We start from the raw sequence: 14,910 nt of genomic DNA, 5'->3' as shown, positions 1-14,910 counted from the left end.
TCTCATCCCTCTTTCTCCCTCCTCTCATCCCTCTTTCTCTCTCTCTCCCTCCTCTCGTCCCTCTTTCTCTCTCCTCTCTCCCTCTTCTCTCTCCTCTCTCCTCTCCCCCCTCTCTCTCCTCTCCTCCCTCTTTCTCTCTCCTCTCCTCCCTCTCTACCTCTCCTCCCTCCCTCTTTCTCTCTCCTCTCTCCCTCTTCTCTCTCCTCTCTCCTCTCCTCCCTCTCTCTCTCCTCTCCTCCCTCTTTCTCTCTCCTCTCCTCCCTCTACTCCCTCTTCTCTCTCCTCTCTCCTCATCTCCCTCTCTCCCTCTTCTCCTTGCGCTTTGTCTCCTCCCTCTCTCCCTCCTCTCCTCCCTCTCTCTCCTCACCTCCCTCTCTCCCTCCTCTCCTAGTGCTTTGTCTCCTCTCCTCCTTCTTTCTCTCTCCTCTTCTCCCTCCCTCTCTCCCTCCTTTCCACATTTTTAAAGGTGTTGTCCTGAAACACTCTCGGAGTCTTATGTGGATTTAGCTGCATGCCATGTTGACACGTTGTCCTTGTGTCGTTCACAACCTAACCCCTTGTCAGGGTGAGTGGAGGGTTGATTCTGTGCGTGTGTGTGTGTTTGTGTGTGTGTGATTGTCCCTTGACGGCTTCATATTAACACTCATGGAATCAGATAGACATCCCATGTCTGGTTTGCTCCCTTTCTCAGTGGGGGTAATGTCCTGCTTTCTTTCTATCTCTCTCCCTCTCTCCTTCCCCATCTCTCTCTCTCCCTCTCTCCTTCCCCATCTCTCTCTCTCTCTCTCTCTCTCTCTCTCTCTCTCTCTCTCTCTCTCTCTCTCTCTCTCTCTCTCTCTCTCTCTCTCTCTCTCTCTCTCTCTCTCTCTCTCTCTCTCTCTCTCTCTCTCTCTCTCTCTCTCTCTCTCTCTCTCTCTCACCCTTTCTCCCTCTCACCCTTTCTCCCTCTCTCCTTCTCCCATCTCTGTCTCTCTTGTCTTGTGGAGGACATCACACCAGTCAGGTGTCATCTCAGCAGTGCTCTGAGTGTCTTCTGCTACATGACACTATTGTTAATTAGCCACTGTCTTCGTAAGCGGCTAGAGCGTGTGTGTGTGTGTGTGTGTGTGTTTGTGTGTCTTCGTTAGCGTTAGCTGGGAGTACTAAATAATAAATAATGCAATTCAATCTGAAGGTGATGCTGCTGTTGGTTTCTGCACAGCAATTACGCATGAACCACATGCTAATGAAATGTGTGTGTATGTGCGCACACGTGTGTTTGTGTGTGTTTGTCGGTAAGCGTGTGTGTGTGTGTGTATGTGTGTGTGTGTATGTGTGTGTGTGTGTGTGCGCACGTGTGTGTTTGTGTTGGGGGTCTTGTGTGTGTGTGTTAGTGTGTGTGTGTGTGTGCGCACGTGTGTGTTTGTGTTGTGGAGCTTGTGTGTGTGTGTTAGTGTGTGTTAGTGTGTGTGTGTGTGTGCGCTCGTGTGTGTTTGTGTTGGGGGTCTTTTGTGTGTGTGTTAGTGTGTGTGTGTTTGCGCACGTGTGTGTTTGTGTTGGGGAGCTTGTGTGTGTGTGTTTGTGTGTGTTGTATGTGTGTGTGTGTGTGTGTGTGTGTGTGCGCACGTGTGTGTTTGTGTTGGGGGTCTTGTGTGTGTGTGTTAGTGTGTGTGTGTGTGTGCGCACGTGTGTGTTTGTGTTGGGGAGCTTGTGTGTGTGTGTGTGTGTGTTGTATGTGTGTAACAAATGGCAGATGGCTGTATAAACAATCTTTCTACCTACGTAGAATTCATAAAGGTCTGTAGCCGGAAGCGAGTTTCACGAAAAGTGATCTGCAATCAAATTTGTATAATCACGCTCACGCAAGTGTCTTAGCATATCCATTAAAGATACACGAGACCTTCAACTGTCAAACTGTGGAGCCTCGTAGATTCAACACATAACCCCTGGTATTTCAGTTTTATATGAACTCCTAGCTGCTCTCCAGCTGGTGAACTGTCTGACTTTGAATCAATCAACATTTTTTATTTATTTTACATCAGCCTGATGTCACAATTTTTTTTCCCAGAAACTCCACACTTTAACTTGTTTGTGGTTTGTTTTTTAGTTTTTCAGATTTTAGAGAAACACGTTTTATGTTGCTGTTTCAAAGGCTTGTTTTGTATTTTTTGTATTTTTATATTTATTTATATTTTGTAATTACGATACTGTAACCCCAGCGTGTGTGTGTGTGTGTGTGTGTGTGTGTGTGTGTGTGTGTGTGTGTGTGTGTGTGTGTGTGTGTGTGTGTGTGTGTGTGTGTGTGTGTGTGTGTGTGTGTGTGTGTGTGTGTGTGTGTGTGTGTTAGGGTTGTCTCCCGATAAAAATGTATTATCTTGGCCGACCGGAGTCGTCTGTTCTTTCGACCAATCGATTGGCTGACATTTTTAAAAGTGTATTTCTCCATATACATACTGAATGTGTTTTAGTAACGTTAAAAAAAAAACAGTGAGCGCCTTTGTGACTCGCACCCGTTGTCTCCCTCTCCTCCCGTTGTCTCCCTCTCCTCCCGTTGTCTCCCTCTCCACCCGTTGTCTCCCTCTCCACCCGTTGTCTCCCTCTCCTGCAGTGACCAGAACATCAACAGTGTTTATCACATAATCACAGCCATATCTGACTGAAAAGTTCTGTTACCGAAATCCTTTATTTGTTAAGGAAAAATATTCCCTATTCCCTCAACCCTATACAATGTTATTTGTCACACTTACAAGCCCTTAACCAACAATACAGTTTTAAGAAAGATGGTGAAGCGTGATACAGTTGAAGTCGGTAGTTTACGTACACCTTAGCCAAATACATTTAAACTCAGTTATTCACAATTCCTGACATTTAATCCTAGTAAAAATTCCCTGTCTTAGTTCAGTTAGGATCACCACTTTATTTTAAGAATGTGAAATGTCAGAATAATAGTAGAGAGAATGATTTATTTCAGCTTTTATTTATTTCATCACATTCCCAGTGGGTCAGAAGTTTACATACACTCAATGAGTATTTGGTAGCATTGCCTTTAAATTGTTTAACTTGGGTCAAACATTTTGGGTAGCCTTCCACAAGCTTCCCACAATAAGTTGGGTGAATTTTGGCCCATTCCTCCTGACAGAGCTGGTGTAACTGAGGCAGGTTTGTAGGCCTGCTTGCTCGCACACGCTTTTTCAGTTCTGCCCACACATTTTCTATAGGATTGAGGTCAGGGCTTTGTGATGGCCACTCCAATACCTTGACTTTGTTGTCCTTAAGCCATTTTGCCACAACTTTGGAAGTATGCTTGGGGTCATTATCCATTTGGAAGACCCATTTGCGACCAAGCTTTAACTTCCTGACTGATGTCTTGAAATGTTGATTCAATATATCCACATAATTTTCCTCCTTCATGATGCCATCTATTTTGTGAAGTGCACCAGTCCCTCCTGCAGCAAAGCAAAAGCGATTTGACAACATCAGGGGGAAATGGCAGAGCGCCAAATAAAAAATAAAAGTTATAAAAAATATTCCAAAGACTTGTCCCGAATCCACTCCCATGTTGTCTTGCCTGTGTGCTTAGGGTAGATACCCGGTTGGGGTCCTGAGCGCTCTGGAGCAGGTTTTCATCAAGGATCTCTCTGTACTTTTCTCTTTTCATCTTTCCCTCAACTCTGACTAGTCTAACAGTCCCTGCCGCTGAAAAACCATCCCCACAGCATGATGCTGCCACCACCATGCTTCCCCGTAGGGATGGTGCCAGGTTTCCTCCAGATGTGACGCTTGGCATTCAGGCCAAAGAGTTTCATATTGGTTTCATCAGACCAGAGAATCTTGTTTCTCATGGTCTGAGAGTCCTTTAGGTGCTGTTTGGCAAACTCCAAGCGGGCTGTCATGTTCCTTCTACTGTGCAGGGGCTTCCGTCTGGCCACTCTACTATAAAGGCCTGATTGGTGGAGTGCTGCGGAGATGGTTGTCCTCCTGTGTTTGTTGTCCGTGGCTTATGCCTACACATACCATGACCCCACCGCTACCATGGGGCACTCTGTTCACAACGTTGACATCAGCAAACCTCTTCCCCACACAACGCCATACACACTGTCTGCCATCTGTCGGGTACAGTTGAAACTGAGTCAGTTCATTAGTTACAAGGTTTCCACTTCATACAATTTTTTAATTGGCAGATATTCAAGTATGGTCTACAAGAATCAAACTTTCATGTGTACATTTCCAGAGTCCAAGAACTTGCATACAGTGTCTCAGTGACCATGTAAACCTAGATTAAGGTCCTTGAGCAGGCAAGCTGCACGTTCCCATGTATAAAAGAGTCATATCAGTCATATTAGAGTCATATTAGAGTCATATTAGAGTCATATTAGAGTCATATTAGAGTCATATTAGAGTCATATTAGAGTCATATTAGAGTTATATTAGAGTTATATTAGAGTCATATTAGAGTCATATCAGTCATATTAGAGTCATATTAGAGTCATATTAGAGTCATATTAGAGTCATATTAGAGTCATATTAGAGTCATATTAGAGTCATATTAGAGTCATATTAGAGTTATATTAGAGTTATATTAGAGTCATATTAGAGTCATATCAGTCATATTAGAGTCATATTAGAGTCATATTAGAGTCATATTAGAGTCATATTAGAGTCATATTACAGTTATATTAGAGTCATATTAGAGTCATGTTAGAGTCGTATTAGAGTCATATTAGAGTCATATTAGAGTCGTATTAGAGTCGTATTAGAGTCATATTAGAGTCATATTAGAGTTATATCAGTCATATTAGAGTCATATTAGAGTCATATTACAGTTATATTAGAGTCATATTAGAGTCATATTAGAGTCATATTAGAGTCATATTAGAGTCATATCAGTCATATTAGAGTCATATTAGAGTCATATTAGAGTTATATTAGAGTTATATTAGAGTCATATTAGAGTCATATTAGAGTCATATTAGAGTCATATCAGTCATATTAGAGTCATATTAGAGTCATATTAGAGTCATATTAGAGTCGTATTAGAGTCATATTAGAGTCATATTAGAGTCATATTAGAGTCATATTAGAGTCATATTAGAGTCGTATTAGAGTCATATTAGAGTCATATTAAAGTTATATTAGAGTCATATTAGAGTCATATTAGAGTCGTATTAGAGTCATATTAGAGTCATATTAGAGTCGTATTAGAGTCGTATTAGAGTCATATTAGAGTTATATTAGAGTTATATTAGAGTCATATTAGAGTCATATTAGAGTTATATCAGTCATATTAGAGTCATATTAGAGTCATATTACAGTTATATTAGAGTCATATTAGAGTCATATTAGAGTCATATTAGAGTCATATTAGAGTTATATTAGAGTCATATTAGAGTCATATTAGAGTCATATTAGAGTCATATTAGAGTCGTATTAGAGTCGTATTAGAGTCATATTAGAGTCATATTAGAGTCATATTAGAGTCATATTAGAGTCGTATTAGAGTCGTATTAGAGTCATATTAGAGTCATATTAGAGTCATATTAGTCATATTAGAGTCATATTAGAGTCATATTAGAGTCGTATTAGAGTCGTATTAGAGTCGTATTAGAGTCATATTAGAGTTATATCAGTCATATTAGAGTCATATTAGAGTCATATTACAGTTATATTAGAGTCATATTAGAGTCATATTAGAGTCATATTAGAGTCATATTAGAGTCATATTAGTCATATTAGAGTCATATTAGAGTCATATTAGAGTCATATTAGAGTCGTATTAGAGTCATATCAGTCAGTCATATTAGAGTCATATTAGAGTTATATTAGAGTCATATTAGAGTTATATTAGAGTCATATTAGAGTCATATCAGTCATATTAGAATCATATTAGAGTCATATTAGAGTCATATTAGAGTTATATTAGAGTTATATTAGAGTCATATCAGTCATATTAGAGTCATATTAGAGTCATATTAGAGTCATATTACAGTTATATTAGAGTCATATTAGAGTCATATTAGAGTCATATTAGAGTCATATTAGAGTCATATTAGTCATATTAGAGTCATATTAGAGTCATATTAGAGTCATATTAGAGTCGTATTAGAGTCATATCAGTCATATTAGAGTCATATTAGAGTTATATTAGAGTCATATTAGAGTTATATTAGAGTCATATTAGAGTCATATCAGTCATATTAGAATCATATTAGAGTCATATTAGAGTCATATTAGAGTCATATTAGAGTTATATTAGAGTTATATTAGAGTCATATTAGAGTTATATTAGAATCATATTAGAGTCATATTAGAGTCATATTAGAGTCATATTAGAGTCATATTAGAGTTATATTAGAGTCATATCAGTCATATTAGAGTCATATTAGAGTCATATTAGAGTTATATTAGAGTCATTTTAGAGTCATATTAGAGTCATATTAGAGTCATATTAGAGTTATATTAGAGTCATATTAGAGTCATATTAGAGTCATATTAGAGTCGTATTAGAGTCATATTAGAGTCATTTTAGAGTTATATTAGAGTCATATTAGAATTATTTTAGAGTCATATTAGAGTCATATTAGAGTCATATTAGAGTCGTATTAGAGTCATATTAGAGTCATATTAGAGTTATATTAGAGTCATATTAGAGTCATATTAGAGTCGTATTAGAGTCATATTAGAGTCATATTAGAGTCATATTAGAGTCGTATTAGAGTCATATTAGAATCATATTAGAATCATATTAGAGTCATATTAGAGTCATATTAGAGTCGTATTAGAGTCGTATTAGAGTCATATTAGAATCATATTAGAGTCATATTAGAGTCATATTAGAGTCGTATTAGAGTCATATTAGAATCATATTAGAGTCATATTAGAGTCATATTAGAGTCATATTAGAGTCGTATTAGAGTCATATTAGAATCATATTAGAGTCATATTAGAGTTATATTAGAGTCATATTAGAGTCATATTAGAGTCGTATTAGAGTCATATCAGTCATATTAGAGTCATATTAGAGTCATATTAGAGTCATATTAGAGTCATATTAGAGTCATATTAGAGTCGTATTAGAGTCATATCAGTCATATTAGAGTCATATTAGAGTCATATTAGAGTCGTATTAGAGTCATATCAGTCATATTAGAGTCATATCAGTCATATTAGAGTCATATTAGAGTCATATTAGAGTCATATTAGAGTCATATTAGAGTCGTATTAGAGTCATATTAGAATCATATTAGAGTCATATTAGAGTTATATTAGAGTCATATTAGAGTTATATTAGAGTCATATTAGAGTCATATTAGAGTCATATTAGAGTCATATTAGAGTCATATTAGAGTCGTATTAGAGTCATATTAGAATCATATTAGAGTCATATTAGAGTTATATTAGAGTCATATTAGAGTTATATTAGAGTCATATTAGAGTCATATCAGTCATATTAGAGTCATATCAGTCATATTAGAGTCATATTAGAGTCATATTAGAGTCATATTAGAGTCATATTAGAGTCATATTAGAGTCATATTAGAGTTATATTAGAGGTATATTAGAGTCATATTAGAACATGTCCGCCTCTTTTGTTGAATCAGATCATATTAATTACAAAACCACATGACGTCGCAAACTACATTGATTCATATTTTACAGGCAAAGTGGACAAGTTGAGGAATGCTATGATTCCAACTGATGGCTCCGTGTCATATACCCTTATAAAAAATGGTATCATGAAGGAGAGGCAATGCATGTCTGAATTCCATCAAGTAGAAGAAGAGGTAGAAAGGGATGCTGTTGTCTCTTTCTGATGACACGTCACCTGGTACAGATCATCTGGACGCCAAATTGCTTAGAGTTACAACTAACCAAATATCTAGACCAATCTCTGATATTTTTAATAAGTGCTTGATGTATGGGTTGTGCCCATACAGAAGTCCAGAAAGAGTTAAAGGGTATTAGGATAAAAAGGATTTAAAAAAATCTGCATTCACTGGTCCCAATAGTCGTCCTATAAGCTTGCTGCCTGTGTTAAGTAAATTATTGGAAAACAACTGTATCTGTACAAATCAAGGATTATTTCTCATGTAATGGTCTGATAACGGGTTTCCAGCATGCATACAAAGGGAATTCTACGAGTACGGCCTTAGGCACGAATGACAGATGATTGGTTAAAGAGTATGGATGACAGGAAGTTAGTTGGTGCGGTGTTGCTAGATTTCAGTGCTGCTTTTGATGTAATTGATCATGAACTGTTACTAGGTAAACTCAAATGTTATGGTTTTAAGTCTGCAGCTCTGTCCTGGATGGAAAGCTATCCATCCAGGAGAAGGCAAAAAGTGTAATTTAATGGTAGCTTTTTAAACAGTAAAGATATACGCAGTGGTGTTCCTCAAGGAAGTTGCCTAGGCCCACTTCGCTACTCTATCTTTACTAATGATTTACCTTCAGTAGTGAACAAAGCAAGAGTGGTCATGTATGCTGATGACTCTACAATGTAAAGCGCAGCATCAGAATGTAATGAGCTAACAGATGTACTGAGCAGTGAAATAAGATTGATGTCTGTGTGGGTTGATATGAACACAAATTGGTGTTGAACTTTTCTAAAACTAAATGTATTGTATTTGGTTCAAGATATATACCTGATGACCCCCAATTTAATTTGTCGATGAATAGAACGCATGTAGAACAAGTGAAAAAAAAAAAACTACTAGGCGCCATGTTGTACGCTGACCCGGTCAGAACACAGAGATACTATTGTTATTAAGATGGGTAAGGGAATTGCTGTTCCAAGAAAATGTTCAGAGTATGTAACATCTAGCACACTGAATCAGGTGATACAATCCCTGGTCTTATCACACTTAGAGTACTGTCCAGTTATATGGTCAATCCCTGGTCCTATCACACTTAGAGTACTGTCCAGTTATATGGTCAATCCCTGGTCCTGTCACACTTAGAGTACTGTCCAGTTATATGGTCAATCCCTGGTCCTGTCACACTTAGAGTACTGTCCAGTTATACGGTCAATCCCTGGTTCTATCACACTTAGAGTACTGTCCAGTTATATGGTCAATCCCTGGTCCTATCACACTTAGAGTACTGTCCAGTTATATGGTCAATCCCTGGTCCCATCACACTTAGAGTACTGTCCAGTTATATGGTCAATCCCTGGTCCTATCACACTTAGAGTACTGTCCAGTTATATGGTCAATCCCTGGTCCTATCACACTTAGAGTACTGTCCAGTTATATGGTCAATCCCTGGTCCTATCACACTTAGAGTACTGTCCAGTTATATGGTCAATCCCTGGTCCTGTCACACTTAGAGTACTGTCCAGTTATATGGTCAATCCCTGGTCCTATCACACTTAGAGTACTGTCCAGTTATATGGTCAATCCCTGGTCCTATCACACTTAGAGTACTGTCCAGTTATATGGTCAATCCCTGGTCCTATCACACTTAGAGTACTGTCCAGTTATATGGTCAATCCCTGGTCCTGTCACACTTAGAGTACTGTCCAGTTATATGGTCAATCCCTGGTCCCATCACACTTAGAGTACTGTCCAGTTATATGGTCAATCCCTGGTCCTATCACACTTAGAGTACTGTCCAGTTATATGGTCAATCCCTGGTCCTATCACACTTAGAGTACTGTCCAGTTATATGGTCAATCCCTGGTCCTATCACACTTAGAGTACTGTCCAGTTATATGGTCAATCCCTGGTCCTATCACACTTAGAGTACTGTCCAGTTATATGGTCAATCCGTGGTCCTATCACACTTAGAGTACTGTCCAGTTATATGGTCAATCCCTGGTCCTATCACACTTAGAGTACTGTCCAGTTATATGGTCAATCCCTGGTCCTATCACACTTAGAGTACTGTCCAGTTATATGGTCATCTGCAGCAAAGTAAAAGCTCCAAATGGCTCCAAACAGGGCTGGCAGATTATCTCGTCATTGCTCTATCTGTATGAATATTATCCAAATGCATCAGAATCTCTCATGGCTTCACGTTAAAAATACATTTCTGTCCAGTCTTCTGATTTTCTTTAGGAATGTTATATTTTTTAAAAACACAGTATTTTTCAGGCCAGTTAGTACATACTAGCAACACGCATAACCACCAAACCAGACAGGCAAATTCAGGGCAGCTAAGACAAGCCAAGCCAAGGACAAATTGCTTTAAATCCGTTTTATATAGAGCCATTGTCACGTTCCTGACCTTATTTCCTTTGTTTAGCCTTGTTTAGTTGGTCAGGACGTGAGCTGGGTGGGCATTCTATGTTATGTGTTTCTATGTTGGGTTCATTGTATTAGCTTGATATGGTTCTCAATCAGGGGCAGGTGTTTTACGTTTCCTCTGATTGAGAACCATATTAAGGTAGGCTGTTCTCACTGTTTGTTTGTGGGTGATTGTTGCTGTGTCTGTGTTTGTTCGCCACACGGTACTGTTTCGTTCGTTTGTTCCTGTTCGTGCGTTCATGTTTTATATGTTCTCAAGTTCAGGTCTGTTCACGTCGTTTATTGTTTTGTAGTTTGTTCAAGTGTTTTCTCGTCTTCGTTTAATAAACGATAGTATGTATTCAAACCACGCTGCGCTTTGGTCCGATCCTTGCTCCTCCTCAGACGAGGAGGAAGACGAACGTTACAGCCATAGCTGAATGGAACTCTTTACCAATCCATATTTCTCAGGCAAAAAGTCAATCCACCTTCAAGAAAAAACTAAAATAACATCTAATGTGATAGACCATATGACTGGACAGGAAGTAGAAATAACATCTAATGTGATAGACCATATGACTGGACAGGAAGTAGAAAGAACATCTAATGTGATAGACCATATGACTGGACAGGAAATAGAAAGCATCAACTGAATGTTAAAGGTGTTTCCTGTCAGGTATTTTAATTGTCTGTAATGTTTACTTGTTGAATGTTTGTTAATGTCTACTTGTTGAATGTTTGTTAATGTCTACTTGTTGAATGTTTGTTATTGTTTACTTGTTGAATGTTTGTTATTGGCTACTTGTTGAATGTTTGTTATTGTTTACTTGTTGAATGTTTGTTATTGTCTACTTGTTGAATGTTTGTTATTGTCTACTTGTTGAATGTTTGTTATTGTTTACTTGTTGAATATTTGTTATTGTTTACTTGTTGAATGTTTGTTAATGTCTACTTGTTGAATGTTTGCTGAGTCTTGATTTGTGGTTGTTGTAATGTCTTGTTAATTGGTGTTGGACGCCAGGAAGATTAGCTAACGTTACGGCATTAGCTAATGGGGATCCTAATAAATAAAATACATTTCAAAAAGGTTCTAAGTAGTCCTCCAGCCAGCGGTCCACAGAAAAGCAAGTTAGCTTCTCATGACTGAACGATAACCCAATGATAGCAAATGATTCTTAACATTAGACAGTACATTTCCTGAACTTTGACCAAGTAAACATGAGATGGGACACAGGAAATTTGACATCAAAAACTTCAGACTGAAATGTTTTCACTACAAGGCATTCCCATAACGTGTAAAGTAAAGAGCCGCTGTGGACACAGTTGTGCCAGCATAAGTTAGATATTTTTATATCCATCTTTGAGATACGTACAGGGGTGATATAGGCTCTGCACTGTGCTGAATGATCTTATACCTAACACATTGTGAAGTGGTCAGACCGCTTCTCCAAATCGTGTCCCGTTTATGATGTGGAGTGAGAGAAGTGTTCAGGCGTTCGGGATGAAGAAGAAAAACAACAGTCTGTAAATGCCTGTCACAGTTCATCTCGTGGTTCTGATCTAACTCTGTACCAGAGGCAGGTTTCCTGAGGTTCTGATCTCACTCTGTACCAGAGGCAGGTTCCCTGAGGTTCTGATCTAACTCTGTACCAGAGGCAGGTTCCCTGAGGTTCTGATCTCACTCTGTACCAGAGGCAGGTTCCCTGAGGTTCTGATCTCACTATGTACCAGAGGCAGGTTCCCTGAGGTTCTGATCTAACTCTGTACCAGAGACAGGTTCCCTGAGGTTCTGATCTAACTCTGTAACAGAGGCAGGTTCCCTGAGGTTCTGATCTCACTCTGTACCAGAGGCAGGTTCCCTGAGGTTGTGATCTAACTCTGTACCAGAGGCAGGTTCCCTGAGGTTCTGATCTCACTCTGTACCAGAGGCAGGTTCCCTGAGGTTCTGATCTCACTCTGTACCAGAGACAGGTTCCCTGAGGTTCTGATCTAACTCTGTAACAGAGGCAGGTTCCCTGAGGTTCTGATCTCACTCTGTACCAGAGGCAGGTTCCCTGAGGTTCTGATCTAACTCTGTACCAGAGACAGGTTCCCTGAGGTTCTGATCTAACTCTGTAACAGAGGCAGGTTCCCTGAGGTTCTGATCTCACTCTGTACCAGAGGCAGGTTCCCTGAGGTTGTGATCTAACTCTGTACCAGAGGCAGGTTCCCTGAGGTTCTGATCTAACTCTGTACCAGAGGCAGGTTCCCTGAGGTTCTGATCTAACTCTGTACCAGAGGCAGGTTTCCTGAGGTTCTGATCTAACTCTGTACCAGAGGCAGGTTCCCTGGGGTTCTGATCTAACTCTGTACCAGAGGCAGGTTCCCTGAGGTTCTGATCTCACTCTGTACCAGAGACAGGTTTCCTGAGGTTCTGATCTCACTCTGTACCAGAGGCAGGTTCAGCATCCTCCTTTTTTACCAACCTTGTATATGATTGTCTTAAGCTGTAGTTATGCTAACAATGAAGAATCAATCAAACCACAATCTGCCCCTCACTTAGGAGAAGGATAGAATATAATATTTTCTGACCAATAGATTAAATACCGGGGCTCTACTAGAGTCTATTATGAAACGTGTTTCCCCCCAGCTGTAAACAAGGGGCTTGTTGCGCTCAGGTTGAGGTTACGTAGTGTTCAGAGTGAAATAGGCTTGTTGGGCTCAGGTTGTGGTTATGTAGTGTTCAGAGTGACATAGGCTTGTTGGGCTCAGGTTGAGGTTACGTAGTGTTCAGAGTGACATAGGCTCGGGCTCAGGTTGTGGTTACGTAGTGTTCAGAGTGACATAGGCTCGTTGGGCTCAGGTTGTGGTTACGTAGTGTTCAGAGTGACATAGGCTTGTTGGGCTCAGGTTGTGGTTACGTAGTGTTCAGAGTGACATAGGCTTGTTGGGCTCAGGTTGTGGTTATGTAGTGTTCAGAGTGACATAGGCTTGTTGAGCTCAGGTTGAGGTTACGTAGTGTTCAGAGTGACATAGGCTTGTTGGGCTCAGGTTGTGGTTACGTAGTGTTCAGAGTGACATAGGCTTGTTGGGCTCAGGTTGAGGTTACGTAGTGTTCAGAGTGACATAGGCTCGTTGGGCTCACGTTGAGGTTGGCACAGACTGTCATGTGTCATCTAGTCTCCTAGACTGTCATGTGTGTGTCAGTGAGAGGAATAGGCTACTGAAAAATATTTGGCTCCAAAATCTATGTTGTCATGATTCCTCTCGTCCTAGGGGCCGCTAGCTACTGGAAGGACGAGAGGATAAAAATGTGCCTCAAATCACGAGAGAAAAAATACTAATGCCGCTATTGGTAGTAGTGGAGATTTCTCTCTCTCTCTCTCTCTCTGTTTCTCTCTCTTTCTGCTCTCTCTCTGTTTCTCTCTCTCTGTTTCTCTCTCTGTTTCTCTCTCTGTTTCTCTCTCTCTCTCTCTCTCTCTCTCTCTCTCTCTCTCTCTCTCTCTCTCTCTCTCTCTCTCTCTCTCTCTGTCTCTGTCTCTGTTTCTCTCTCTCTCTCTCTCTCTCTCTCTCTCTCTCTCTCTCTCTCTCTCCTGCTCTCTCTCTCTCTCTCTCTCTCTCTCTCTCTCTCTCTCTCTCTCTCTCTCTCTCTCTCTCTCTCTCTCTCTCTCTCTCTCTCAATTCAATTCAATTCAATTCAATTCAAGGGGCTTTATTGGCATGGGAAACATGTGTTAACATTGCCAAAGCAAGTGAGGTAGATAATATACAAAAGTGAAATAAACAATACAAATTAACAGTAAACATTACACATACAGAAGTTTCAAAACAAAAAAGACATCACAAATGTCATATTATATATATACAGTGTTGTAACAATGTACAAATGGTTAAAGCACACAAGTTAAAATAAATAAGCATAAATATGGGTTGTATTTACAATGGTGTTTGTTCTTCACTGGTTGCCCTTTTCTTGTGGCAACAGGTCACAAATCTTGCTGCTGTGATGGCACACTGTGGAATTTCACCCAGTAGATATGGGAGTTTATCAAAATTGGATTTGTTTTCGAATTCTTTGTGGATCTGTGTAATCTGAGGGAAATATGTCTCTCTAATATGGTCATACATTGGGCAGGAGGTTAGGAAGTGCAGCTCAGTTTCCACCTCATTTTGTGGGCAGTGAGCACATAGCCTGTCTTCTCTTGAGAGCCATGTCTGCCTACGGCGGCCTTTCTCAATAGCAAGGCTATGCTCACTGAGTCTGTACATAGTCAAAGCTTTCCTTAAGTTTGGGTCAGTCACAGTGGTCAGGTATTCTGCCACTGTGTACTCTCTGTTTAGGGCCAAATAGCATTCTAGTTTGCTCTGTTTTTTTGTTAATTCTTTCCAATGTGTCAAGTAATTATCTTTTTGTTTTCTCATGATTTGGTTGGGTCTAATTGTGCTGTTGTCCTGAGGCTCTGTGGGGTGTGTTTGTGTTTGTGTTCTCTCTCTCTCTCTCTCTCTCTCTCTCTCTCTCTCTCTCTCTCTCTCTCTCTCTCTCTCTCTCTCTCTCTCTCTCTCTCTCTCTCTCTCGCTCTCTCTCTCTGTTTCTCTCTCTCTCTCTCTCTCTGTTTCTCTCTCTGTTTCTCTCTCGGTTTCTCTCTCGGTTTCTCTCTCTGTCTCTCTCTCTCTCTCTGTCTCTGTCTCTGTCTCTGTCTCTGTTTCTCTCTCTCTCTCTCTCTTTCTC

The 14,910-nt window shown here is 39.8% G+C and overlaps 1 protein-coding gene across 1 annotated transcript in view; it reads left to right on the top strand.

Annotated features, from left to right (window-relative positions):
• The window catches only part of LOC139551373 (receptor-type tyrosine-protein phosphatase mu-like), a 565,336-nt gene that overhangs the window by 54,433 nt on the left and 495,993 nt on the right, over positions 1-14,910 (top strand). The window lies entirely within an intron of this gene.

This window comes from Salvelinus alpinus, chromosome 23, assembly GCF_045679555.1.
Source record: "Salvelinus alpinus chromosome 23, SLU_Salpinus.1, whole genome shotgun sequence".
Lineage (NCBI taxonomy): Eukaryota > Metazoa > Chordata > Actinopteri > Salmoniformes > Salmonidae > Salvelinus > Salvelinus alpinus.
Note: the sequence above shows the minus strand (reverse complement) of the source record. Positions and strands in the feature narration are given on the sequence as shown.